At 42.2% G+C, this 13,563-nt stretch overlaps 1 protein-coding gene across 18 annotated transcripts in view; it reads left to right on the top strand.

Moving 5' to 3' along the window:
* The first annotated feature begins 794 nt into the window (after positions 1-794).
* LOC129193597 (protocadherin-15-like) overlaps positions 795-13,563 on the top strand; it is a 346,331-nt gene continuing 333,562 nt past the window's right edge. For 7 of the 18 annotated variants that reach the window (XM_054797855.1, XM_054797858.1, XM_054797857.1 and 4 more), the window contains exon 1: positions 797-1,229. The gene's annotated coding sequence lies outside the window, so the exon portion shown is untranslated. Of the gene's footprint in view, positions 1,230-13,563 lie in introns of all 18 variants that reach the window. The other 11 variants (XM_054797864.1, XM_054797866.1, XM_054797859.1 and 8 more) reach the window with 5 other exon arrangements.

Raw genomic sequence — 13,563 nt, forward strand, 5'->3', positions numbered from 1 at the left:
TATGTGTGAGAGTATGATAGTGTATGTGTGAGAGCATGATAGTGTTTTTAAGAGAGTATGATGGTGTATGTGTGAGAGTATGATAGTGTTTTAAGAGAGTATGATGGTGTATGTGAGAGTATGATAGTGTTTTTAAGAGAGTATGATGGTGTGTGTGTGAGAGTATGATAGTGTTTTAAGAGAGTATGATGGTGTATGTAAGAGTATGATAGTGTTTTTAAGAGAGTATGATAGTGTTTTTAAGAGAGTATGATAGTGTATGTGTGAGAGTATGATTTATGGCCCAGACAATACTGTGTGTGAGAGAGTATGATTATGCATGTAAGAGGGTATAGTAGTGTTTGTGTGAGAGTATAGTGGTGTACATGTGAGATTATGATATTGCGTGTGAAACCAAGTATGAATTATCTCTCAAAGGGCTGAGTGAACCACTACACTTGGCTTACTGTATCATGGTGTTTCTATTATTTTGGGCATCTAATAAGAGAAGCAAAATGACAAACGGAATTGTGTGCATTATGATTGTACAGGCACGTTTTTTCTAATGCTTTTTTTCTGGGTATTGTGTACTTAATGATTGTTATGGTTGCTTTTGTAGATGTCTCATTGGTGCAAAGAAGACGCGCGTTGCATTGAAAATGTTGACTAATCCCACCCAACAGCGTTTGTTGTTACAATGCAATCTAACAAAGTACATCAGAGAGATAAATCAATATGGCAGTCCGCCGTTGGGTGGCGCGAGAGAGCAATAAAAGGAAGTCGGTGGCGGGTCGACGATGCAACTCACTGCTTTAGAATTCCACTCTCTCTTCAGCTCTGCTCATTTGCTGTTGCGAAGGCCATCCTAGTCGCTGCACTTTTTAGTTATTTGATTTTTTACCTAACGCCTGTCAGGAAATACACACAGCCACCGGGAAAACTCCCTCGCTGGAAAACCCTCTCAGTTCCGGAGAGCCGCCTGCATCCGTGAACGCATCACAACTTCAGCCGGTGCGCGGGAGAAAGTGAGCCGGGCACTCGTCACTGGCTCGCTGGGGGGAGAGATTACACACAGCCCGGCTGGGGGTTGGGGAAGCTCCCCTTGGGAAGGAAGATTATAGGCTTGAGCACATGTGAAGGACACTGGGAAGAGAATTAGGTCATGTGCCGTGAAGAATACTTGTTGTCTTGTCTGAATATTTGCCTAATGACCTTTGGCGCACTTGGAATATATCGGACGCGCCTGTGAGGTAAGGCAGTGCATCATTTTTTTTTTACGTGTAAATGGAGCAATAGAGCAGTAACAGCTCGTGTTTACGCATCAATTTGAGATGTTTACGCACGGACGCCAATGCAATCATCTTTGGAACCAAATGTGCTAAAATACCCCTTTGGGTGGGCTATCCCTGATGTTGTACGGTCATTACCCACGCAGCGTGTTTCATCAAGTGTCCCGGGAGTCCACACTTGCCCGAGCACTGGAGGCTGAAGGCAATTTGCAGGCTGAGCTGCCAAATTTAAGACGATCAATACTTGGGACGATGCGTTCAAGTGTGCGTGTGCTGACAGGGTTAAAGGAGTGTTAGGAAGGTTTTGACCCGCGCTCAAAAAAGCCAGAGATGTCATGGCCGCCACTGTCTTGTATTATAACATTTTAATCTAATTGCAGAATCGATTGTTCACATTTGCTGTGCACACAGCTGGTGTTTCATTTGGATAGTAAAAGCTGGACGAGGCAGAATTTAAAATTTCATAAGCTTGTTTGCCAACCAAAGTGGCGCTTTCTTGGAAACAAAATGTAAAAATAGTTTGGAGTAGACGTTAAAGTGCACATGCATTTCGCACTGACTGAACATCAGAGTGCACGCAAAGTTCACTTTATCGTAGGATTCCACGACCAGCAAGGACACATCACATCAGGGGTCGGGAGCTACCAGAAGTTTTGAGGAGCTCCCTGAAGGGTCAATGAACTCTTTGTATTTTTATAACTTATATCTATAAATTTGGATATTATGCATGGAATGTGGGAGGAAGCCAGAATACCCACAGAAAACCCACGTGTCCGACGGAGATACCAATCCAGATCTCGTAGATCTCCTGACTGTGTGGCCAGGTTAGGTTAATTATGAATGTGAGTGTGAATGGTTGTTTGTCTATATGTGCCCTGCCATTGGCTGGCGACCAGTTCAGGGTGTACCCCGCCTCTCACCCAAAGTCAGCTGGGATAGGCTCCAGCATACCCCGTGACCCTAATGAGAAGAGGCTGCACAGAAAATGAATGATTCCATGTGTCTGTAAGTTATGTGCTAACGAGGGATGTCCCGATCCGATCTTCAGGATTGCTCACCTCTCCTTTCTTTTTGTCAACGTAGCTGAAGAGTGATGGAAGTTGGAGACCCCTGCCTCACGTTATGTTAGCACCTGTGCTAATAGCACTGCTGAGAGTTGTGTGCAATGCTCGTACATACTTTGTTGTACATGTCAACAATCAAACGGGACATATTGCTATAACACAGACAAGTTATGTTAGCGTTAGCGCTTATGTTTGTTGTTTGGTTTGTTGTTTGGTTGCTGTTTGGTTTGAGTCCAATGATTTTGTTCCTGTCATATCTAAAGCTGACACATTTCCACCTTTCTTCTAAGCCATGGACATGGAATGAAGTTGCCCTGTCTGACCTCAAAGCTTACACAGCGCCAGAAGATGATGGGCACAATAAATTTAAAAAGTGCAGTTTTCCTGTAAGGGGTTGGTATGGCAAAAAAGGATAAAGTATGAATAAAGCACTATTAAAGACTAAAAACGGTGCAGAAAATATGGAGCTGCTGTAACTAGCTGCCACTTGGGCAGCGCCATCTTGAAACATGAGACCTCCGCATCAAGAGTTCTAGCGCAAATCTGGTTTATATCGATATGAACGATATGCTTGTTTTTGATATGCTTAAAAGGAATATCCGCATTTAAAAAAATATCGATATAAAGCCCAGCCCTAGCTTCTTGTAAAGGTGTTCCTTCGATGAAGTCATCAATGACATGAACACTACAAAGAACAGAATTTGAGGTGGGTGTCCATCTGTCTGTCGTTCTTTGCACTTGCTTAGTCCATTGTTGTCTTCAACTTTCCTCTTTTGAAAAGGAAAACAAACTTACAGTATCACTCGGAGACTGTGAACATCCAGCAGCAGCGTGGCATTGTGGCATGACTACTGTTTTGATGAAAAATATACTGAACTAAATCGACCATCTACCTCGAGAAGCATTTGTTTACTCTGCTTTAGCTGAGAGGTGTCACTTCCGGTAATGAGAGTGAACAGCAAGCTAGTTCGTCACGGGTGGCGGCAACTGTAAATGCCATTTTTGCGAATTTATCGTTCGTTTAAAAAATGGACCAATTTAGGACATAATGACAAGTAATGTATAACATATGGAAGCAAAGCTGATGAATCATGTCAGGGACCCTTTCAAATACAATGTGTCAAACACATTTGCTATTTTTACTCGGCATATGCTTTTTATTTTGCATATTGTATCCATTCATCTCCTGTCCTTCATTGCCATTTATTGTAGCTACAAAAGGGCAGTGCATTCGAAGGACCGCTTATCCAGTCGAATGAAAATTCAAAAACTGTGTCCCCTGCATAGCAACACTTACAATGAGTAAAGCCTGTTGTCCTGTTCTTGAGGGATTTTTCTCACATGCTCCTTCTCTGATGTGGATTTAGCTGATGAGAAGCCCGCTACAGGTTTTTCTCGGGTGCTGCATGTGTGCACCGAACCCTTTTAAAAAGATTTTAACATTTTTTTTTGGATGTGTCTGTCAGTCAGTGAGGGGCCGGGTCAGTCTCTTTGCAGGGGCTCACATTTGGGAAATGAGAGATGAAGAGCAGCTTGGTTCTGGCCAGTCGGACCGCATTGATATTCCGCCTGTGTCGCGCTCCATAGGCGGCCCATTGTCACGGTTCAGGCGGCGGGATGGCGCCTGATGAATGCTCACTTGGGAAGAACCAGGACGCAAATTTATTGCATGTTGTTGACATGTTTGCGTCTAAGAAAGGTCTGATGAAATTGTCCTCATTTGACCTTATAAGGTTTTGATTGAAGATATTATTTTTTTTGCTGTGCTAAGCAACACCTGATTTGCCAGTGCCCCATGTGGCCCCTTCATTTCCTCCATTTGTAGCAGGGATGGGAATTAAATGAGATCTCTGAACAGCTCGAAAGCATCCTGGATTTCAAAGGGGAGCCTTTTCAATGGCATCAGGTGCAATCGCGGCGCACTGTGTGGCCGTTCAGCCTCTTGAAGATTTATGGGTCGGCCAAGTAGAAAGATTTATCTGTCCTGAGTGCATGAAATTGCAATGCTCTGCAGTATCGCGTCCAGGGCCGGCCAGGGTGACTGATTTCGTTGGGGAAGGCAGGAAGTAGCGGCGAGGAACTCCGTGTACAAAACGGCGAGCTTTCACGGTTTAGGTTTTTTTTACTTTGCTGAAAGAAAGTATGGAAATGAGCACAAAGGGGTAACCGCACGGGAGCAACAAAGAAAATTCAAGTGGGAAGTCGTACAAATATGTTTCAGAGAGTTGCCAAGTGGCTGTAGGAGGAAGATTCCGACGAGGCCGCTGACATTCCAAACATGCTGGAAAGTCACTGCTCATTTGCATGTCATTATTTCTACTCCAAAGACTCACAGTGTAAGTCACCTGGGCTAATCCTTCACCGCGCTACTCACTTAAGGACGCAGAACAACGTGTGCATCGCCGCTGACCACCTCCCCGTCTGCTTCAATTGACAAACACTGACAACAGCGGATGGTATCAGCATCCAAGTGCTTGTTGTCAAGCCTGCGTTCCTTTTTGGCGAGGAGCTGTTTGGACGCAGACGGAAATCATTTGCAAGATAAGGTACTCCACACTTGGAGTGGATTTAGTCTTTCACATGCTGCCAGGACGAGTAAGCGATGCACCTTCAAGTTCACCAGCATGATTGGAAGTGATGTCTTTGTTAGGAAGCAGATGGATGTTGTTCTTTCCATGGACTGCATGCACAAAATCTGACAAATGAGTGCACACATCCCATTTCAGCAGCCAATTTTAGTCTTAAAGGAAAAGTGCACTTTTTTGGGAAGTTTGCCTATCATCCACAATCCTTATGTGAGACATGAACACACATGTCTTTCTCTTTTCTGTGTGTTCTAAAGATATACAAAGAGGCAGCTAAGAATGCACGTAATGTGACACACGATAAAGCCTTGTGATAAAACCTCCAAAAAGCGCCAACAAGGCTCCATTTCCATAATATGAGCTGCATATGAAGCACATTGTTATTATTATTGTAATTAACATTGTTACGCCCAAGAACTACCTTACTGGCGTAGTGACACCTCGCCACACCACACCGGCTGGCTACTAGCCGGCTAGCGACTAGCTTCACCACACACTCGCTCACTAACGCAAGGTAACGCTACATATTGGAGCTGCCACCACTGCTGTTGTGTTGCATAAAAGTATCGGAAGTGAAAAAGTTGTACATGGACACCCCTAAAGGACTGCAACATGTGCAGTCGTGCCTCGCGCTATTGTGGTTTTTCCAAAATTAAATAATTAAATAATCACCTTTTATGTGGTTGAATACAGCCTATTATTCATAAAAACGTGCATATTTAAGCAAATTCTACTTATTCTTGGCCTAAATTAAGCATTTTAGAATAAAAATGGCAAAAATAACTAAAATGCAAGTACAAGACAGAAGACTCATTCTAATTGTGAATGTAGTATTCTACATTGGCCACTAGGTGTCATTGTTTGGTGAGTCAGGCACTTGACTCGTCACTAGGGAATACATTTACTGTGACACTGCTTGTGCAGGAGTTTTATTTACATCTTAAATGGCTTACTTACTCGTATTTTGTCTACCGTACTGGGTAATACGAGTGTAAAGCCATTTAAAGCCAGTGGCAGTACGCCGGAAGTACGCTGTCCAGAAAAAAACAACAAGGAACTGCTAACGTGTGAGTATGTTATCTCATTTATGTCTGATATGTCTTATTTTCTCTGATTATGTCCACTATATTGGGTAATACAAGTGTAAAGGTGACTACAGGGTGCTGTTTCATGTCTTGAGTGCTCTAACAATGTTAAAGAAAACTAGTTAAACACTTTTTTTTATGCCATAAGTTATATATTCCATTTATCAACATTATCATATTTCGCGGAAGTTCACTTATCGCGCTGTGGTTTGGAACTAATTATCCGCCATAAACGCGCCAAAGGAGGGACAACTGTGCTGCAGAAAGTGGGGCGCATGGGAGTTTTCCAACATAATGAGCCCAAGATGATGAAGCACCTTGCTGAGGAAGGTGACGTGTGGCCAAGTATGTCTCCTCCACACCTGAAGAAATGTCGCGTTTATGAGAAACTGATCAAAAATGGTTACAGCTCTCTCATTTCTTTCACATGTTTTAATGACGGGCTGCATAAGTGCTGCCAACAATGGGGGAACTGCGGTTCATTGAGAGGAAGCATGAATTCCAACATGTACTGTGATATTGTGATGCAGAGCATGATCCCCTTCCTCACTGTTGAGAGCTGCTGTATTGGTATCGATGTGATTGATTACAGAGCGTCACGCTGGCTAAATGGCGGCATTCTTTTCTTCAATCGACGTAAACGTCGAAACAGTCGATCCCAGTCGATCCCAGTCGATCCCAGTCTGACCTGGACTTTCTCGCTGTCAGTCTTTTCAGAGCGTTCAACTCCGAAAAACTCCCATCATCCTCTGCCAGAGCAAAGCTGGACTGGATGTAAGAATCTGTGTCCAGCTCGCTAGTGAAGCATGAAGGGAGATGATTGCATTTACTGTAAGCTATCACCGCGTGCCAGTGCCAACCGTCTCCAAATGAATCACGAGCCGACTTGTCGTGAATATTAAAATGCAACGCGGTGCACGATCTGTTCCCTTTCATTCTGTTGTCCTCCGCGCACCTCATTTCCTGCAACTGTGGCACTGCTATACGTCCTGCACTTCAGACCTCTTTGCAACTGCTTTTCCATTAGCACTTGTGCTTGTCTTTAGAGGAATATGAAAATGCAAGTAGACCCTGACAGGCTTTTATAGCACTGCATCGCATCTGGACAAGTATGTATCCAATTAAACATGTGACCACAAAAATTTGCCCTTAATTCATTCAATACCAAAGACGTAGTCATACGTTTTTATAAACCCGAACGCGCAATCCAACAATGTATATATATGTCTTTTACATTTTTTTTTTACATTTTTGTCATGTGAGAGGCTAAAGGAGGTGATGATGCAACTCCTCACCAATGGTGAGGCTTAAGAGCAATTTTAATGTCGTTACAAACGACCACGAGGTGGCAGAAGTGCATCATGAGAGGAAGGAGAAACACAAATGACGGGAAGAGAAAGCCCTTGCATAAAGGCAGCTGTTACATTGCCTAGCACACAAAGGGACATTTTAACGCATGCACACGCACACACACGTAGTTCAGTTCCAAATGTGAAAATTGTAAATAGTTCACCGTGTTATATTTGTACATTTTTTTATTTTATGTAAAAAAACCCAACTTGTTTTGTGTTCCAAAGTGTTTATAGGGATGTCCAACAATATTGACCCACCGATATTATCGGCCCGATATTGGCATAAAAATGTAATATCAAATGATATCGGTATTGGGTTTTTCCCTATATTAAAAACCGCTAATAAACTGCTGTGCACATATAGGCGTCGCCAATACGTGGAAATACTTCGTCACGTCCTGTGTTATTCCTCGCAGTCGGATCTGGGCTTGATATGTTGAAACCACGGACGTGGGTGTGCCAGCACAGAGAGCACCAACATTACCTTGTAGTGGCGCCGGTGCGGTCTTGTTGTCACTGTTGTCAGTCGATATTTTTACCCATGTCGAGGGTCATCAAATGTCGAGATGCGATTCACAACGAGACAGGAGTCGAGGATGGTGGCACCAATCAGTTAACTCCCCACTCAACTCAGAAACAAGCAACAATTCTTTAGCAATAGCGAAGTGACTACAACAACCTCATGACCTGGAAAAAGAAGTACTCTTGATGGATGGATGGATGGATAAATAGGTACTGTAGATAAATGGATGGATACCTTATTCATCTCTAAGAGAATTGTCTAAAATGTATACAACGATAATGTGGGCCGCCACAATGTGTTAATTCCATGACAGGAGTTATGTGACGTTACATGTATTGGTTGATATTGCAATCGGAAAAAGAGAGTTGGACAATATTGGTTATCCGCAAAAAAGCCAATATCGGACATCCCTCGTTGTTTACGTTGGTATAGTTGTTTAGATATTTCAGCTGCTACAAAAGCAAAAAAATATTTATTTCTGTCAAAGTCAAAGTTACGCTTGAAATGTATCTTTTCACAAAAAGCTGGTTTTCTCCCTTTTTTTAGTCAGGAACTGATATTTTCCTGAAACTTACCTATGTTCTACTGCTGATTACTAAAGAATGGAAAAAGGTAGAAACAACCTGGTCTAATGTTTCTTTTGGTAGGTTCCATGTTTATATAACCATAGAACACAATATTCTGTGTGCCTTGGAAGATCAAGGGGTTGTCTTTAAAAAAATTCTTACATCTTTGCCTGTCTGTCACTGGCTGTACTTTGCATTGGTGGCAGCTAGCTAGCTAGCTAGAGTTATTCGCCTAGCTTCTGGTCTTGGGACTCCAAATGTGACATTTTAGCACAGTGACATTTTGTTTTTAAAACAAACAAGCAATGCGGTTAGTTGGGAGCTGCTTTTTGTCCCACAGGGAATTGATATCATGTTCATGGGGTAGATACTAACTTGTTCAAGTGTCACTGAACAATTTAGCTGTCTTGTTGTCATGATAACAATGACATCTTGTCCTGTGTGCTTGTTGAATGAACATAAAGCCGTATGATGTTGATCCTATCACAGGGGTCTCCCAGATCGCCAGCTGATTTTGAGTAGCTCACCAAAGGCTAAAAGAATATTTTTTATAGAATGACAAATGAGAACAAAATACATAGCATAACGACTGTTTTTAGTGGAGATGTGCTTGGTAAATAAAGTAGTGTACAATTTAAATGTTGCCAGTCAGAAATAAAAGACAAATAGTTTACAGCTCCATTAGTGATGAAAGTTGGACACCCCTGCAACCTCCACACTCTTATTTATTCAGTAGAAGAGAAAATAACGCAGAGCAATTATGAGGTCTGACTTTTTCGTGGACAAATGTTTTACTCTTTTGAATGCATATTGTTTTGAGAAGCAAAATGCTTTATTAAGTGACCCCGACAATTAACCGGAACTACTTTCTTAAGCACCAAAAGTGAACAGAACTCGGCTCACAAATGAAATGTGGGAAAAGTCACTGTTGATGCATTACTCTGCTGATGGGGATGTCATACAACTTCATGTCAAAAAATCCCAACTATCGCTTTAAGACCGTACTAGTACTAACAGTGGTTGGCTTCTTTACACTTTACACTTGTATGGCACTCTATGTCTGGCCGCATAGTAACACAAGGTTTTACTTTTACTTGACTTTTTATTTCTATTGCCATTATTTCCCATGGCGGAATGCGTTTTTGCAGCCAAACAAAGTTGAATGATTGTTTCCTTTCAAGGCCGTCATTGTCCTGAGGAAAGGACCTGTACCGAAAGTGTCTATGATCTGTGTCCACATGTACAAACGCCCCATGACTTTTCAGGATATACAGTAAGTCAGCTGCCAGCGGTCCCCAATTAAAATGAACTCCGAGATGATATCAATAAATAAATACCAAAAAACAGTCTACAGCTGTTCACTTGGCCTCAAGGTAATGTCAGTCTAATGAGATGGATGGCTTGCTAGTATGTTATTAGATCCCCTCTTAGAGTTGCACTGTGAGGAATTGTTTGTATATCTCGTTGTGTGACTATTTGTATGATGGTCCGTACGGTATGTCTGCTGTCAATTTAATATTTACTTACCATTTCCAGTACACAAAACTAATTAAATTGAATTAACATACTATAATTACCACAAGAGTAAATATTTTTCAACTGTGAAATATTTACAGGCTTTGTTTAATCAGGTAAGATGACATCACTGATTCATTTTCTGTGACATTGTCGACATTGAAACCCTGCAAAACAACTGAAGAGGTTTGCAGTATTTTTAAAATTATATATATATATATATATTACTGTAAGAAATTAAAACAGCGTTACAAAATGTGCTTGTTTAAGCTGTTTTTTGTTTTTTTTTAATTGGGCATCCAAGGCCATGTTTGAATTTTTAACACTCTGCTCTTGTAGCATCTGTTAAACCAGGCTGATTCATTCTGTGTATCTGGTGTAAAACAAGAAGCGAGCTATTAATTAATGATCTTAGTTATTTAGCACATTACTTCCCACCAGAGATCCCCAAACGCTAAAGATGGAAAAGTGGAGTCATGTCCAAAATAACAGATTCTCTTTGCTGCTGCTTTTGAATAAGCATGTACGCCATTACTGGAAATTCATCTCGGTAATGATTTGTGAATGTGAACGTGTGCTGACCTTGTTAGAGGCCGTTGAGGATTTGAAGATGTTTGTGGAGGAGCGTCCAGCTGACTCATGGCTCTACGTCCTTTTGGCAATGCAAAGAGCTTTCAATGGGTGCTGACTAGGGGTGTCACAAGATCTTGCAAGATTCAAACATGACAAGATATATCATTCAGAAAAAAAAGTGTCTTGTGTGCACTAGGCCTCAGACGATAATAAATTAATTAATTAATCACACAGTAAAAGAAAATCAAGTGGATAATCAATATATTGCCATGTGCATATGTGTCAGTTTTCCTTATCTCTAGCCTCCAAACAGGCAGGAGGAAAGATCACTTGGTTTCAGCACCTTGGCAGGTTTGTTCTAAAGAACAATGGTATGAACGGAGTGAAATACTACTCATTACTATTTATCATAGTAGTTTCAAAGTTTATATATTTAAGTATATATATATGTTATCTTTTTTTAGTAAGAGATCATGTTGGCTTGTAACTTTCATGCTGAAAAAGTGTGTGCACCCCTGATATACATGTATAGCGTAAATAAATACTCATATTTGTAAATATACGAAATATAGTTACAGTATTTTCTATATGTATAGTAGGAGGTAGTATCGTGGAATACTAATAAGCAACAACAAGACACGTCTGCAGTCTTGAGGGAGAATGGGCTTCCTCGTTTATTCAGATGTCAGTTAAATAGACATTCTAAGCGATAATGACGTGACTTACCAATGCCTTGTCCTTATTTTGAAATGCCTGCTTCCTGGAAACAACTGTTTGACTGGACATTTGGAATCTGATTACATATTATGTCAGTGATAAAAACAACTTATGTGTCACGTCGACCTATTATTGAGTGCAATCGAAGGTCACATGTCATTCTTCAATACAGTTTCCCATTTTGGGGTTCCCAAAACTCCCAAACCAAACCAGACAGGTCCCTTGGATCAGTCTTGGTCCCTTGGTCATGTCAAAAATGTCCTGGCATCATTTCAACTCGCTCATTTCTTGAATCAAGCTCACGGATTAAGTTCATGCGGATGTTTGTCCTGACAAATGGGCATAAAGGGGAAGGAAAAGCATTGTGGGCAGTGATTCCTTCTGGGGCAAAGGCAGAATGGGTTGTGAACAATGTTCCGACTCACTTTATCACCACCCAGAGGATTATTGTGCCTCTGTAAGAACGGTGTTGGCCATCTTCAGTCCCTTTCTTCGATCACCCGCCGATGATCAGCATGATGTCACCTGGAGGAACCATTTGTGATGAGGGGCTTTGGAATCTGATGACATTTTATGTAAGTGATAAAAACAACTTATGTGATCCGGTCATGTTGACCCCTTCATGAGTGCAATCGAAGGTCACAACAATAGTAGATCTTTGGGACTTGGTCATTTTAGAAGTATCTTGCAGGCTGAAAAAGTGTGAGCCCCCTGATCTAAACAAGTTTCCACTGTGTGTTCCTTTCAACTGCCACATTGGTGACCCCAACATGATCCAGTGTGGCACCCTTAGGTGGTGGAACCATGCTGAAGATGTTGGTTCAATCTCCCATTTAGACAGACCCATTATAATACATAATTTTAATTTAATGGTAAAAAAAACATAGCAGTTCTCACATAGGTTGATAATTATGCTATACAAAAATAGCGGATACATGACAGCAAGTCAAATCTCTGAAGGTGTACACGATTGTGAAAGGTTTGGGAACCACTGTTGTTTTTCCGTTGTAATTTTTCAGAATTCTGTTTTTTACCTTTTCCACTTATTTTACAAGCATAAAGTGCATGATATTTGGGTAAGTGAATAAAATGTCCATGAATGAAATGCAAAAATCCTTACATTTATTGATGCAAGACATCATTGCCCCATTTTGTCCAGTCATTAAGAAATGGATGAGGTTTTGCTAACTTTTCTAATGGGATGTCAGCCTCAGCACATATTCAAGATTCAAGAGTTTTATTGTCATATGCACAGTAAAATTTATACTATGCAAGTTATACTATGCAATGAAATTCTTATAAATATATTCTTAAAAAGAAAGAAAACACAAGAAAATGAATAAGAACATCAGAAACATAAATACCAATAAATTAAGCAACAAGAAGAGAAGACATTAATACCAATAAATAAATAAATAAAGTGTTATGAGTGTGTGCGTGTGTTGCGTGCGGAGTGTGTGAGTGCTTCGTTGAGAAGCCTGATGGCCTGTGGGTAAAAGCTGTTTGCCAGCCTTGTGGTCCTGGACTTCAAACTCCTGTAGTGTCTGCCTGACGGTAGGAGTGTGAATAATGAGTGTTGTGGATGTGTGCTGTCCTTGATGTCCTTGAATGTCTTGCACTGAGGGGAGGGCTGGCCCAACAATGTTCTGTGAGGTCTTGATCACCCGCTGGAGTGCCTTCCTATCTCGTGTTGTGCAGTTACCGTACCAAACAGTGATGGAGACGGTAAGGACACTTTCAATAGTGCACCAAAAGAAGCAACTGAGGATTTTGGTTGACATGCCAAATTTCCTCAGTCTTCTCAGGAAGTACAGTCTCTTTTGGGACTTCTTGATCATTTGTTGGCTATTGTGAGACCAGGAGGTGGGGGTCGCTGATGTGCGGTTTGGGCTTGGGGTGGGAGGTGCGTGGTGCTGGGGTGGGGGGATCCCTTGCTTTCTCCCTTCAGGGACGGGGCTGCTGTGGTTTGGTGGGCGGGGGGTGTGGGGGCCGCGGCGTGGTGTTCTTCTGCGTGGCGCTGGCCCGGATCGGCGGAGGGATGCTTGCTCCGGGGTGGGACGGTCGGGGTGGCTTTGGTGGGGGTCTTGGGGGTGGGGCTGGCGGGCGGTCCCTGCTACTTGCTGATGTCTGGCTAGTCTCTGCTTCCTGGCTGGCGGTTGTCTCCCTCCCTCCGGGGTTTCTCCCTTGGTGTGTTGGTGGATAGGCGGGGGGTGTGGTGGTGGCCGGTCTGCAGCGTGGCGAGGGGTGGGGCAGGCTGGGGCATTTGCTTGGGCGCCGGGTAGGGTGTCGCTCCTCTCGTGGGCCCGGTCGTGTGG

The sequence above is a fragment of the Dunckerocampus dactyliophorus genome, chromosome 14 (genome assembly GCF_027744805.1).
Source record: "Dunckerocampus dactyliophorus isolate RoL2022-P2 chromosome 14, RoL_Ddac_1.1, whole genome shotgun sequence".
NCBI lineage: Eukaryota > Metazoa > Chordata > Actinopteri > Syngnathiformes > Syngnathidae > Dunckerocampus > Dunckerocampus dactyliophorus.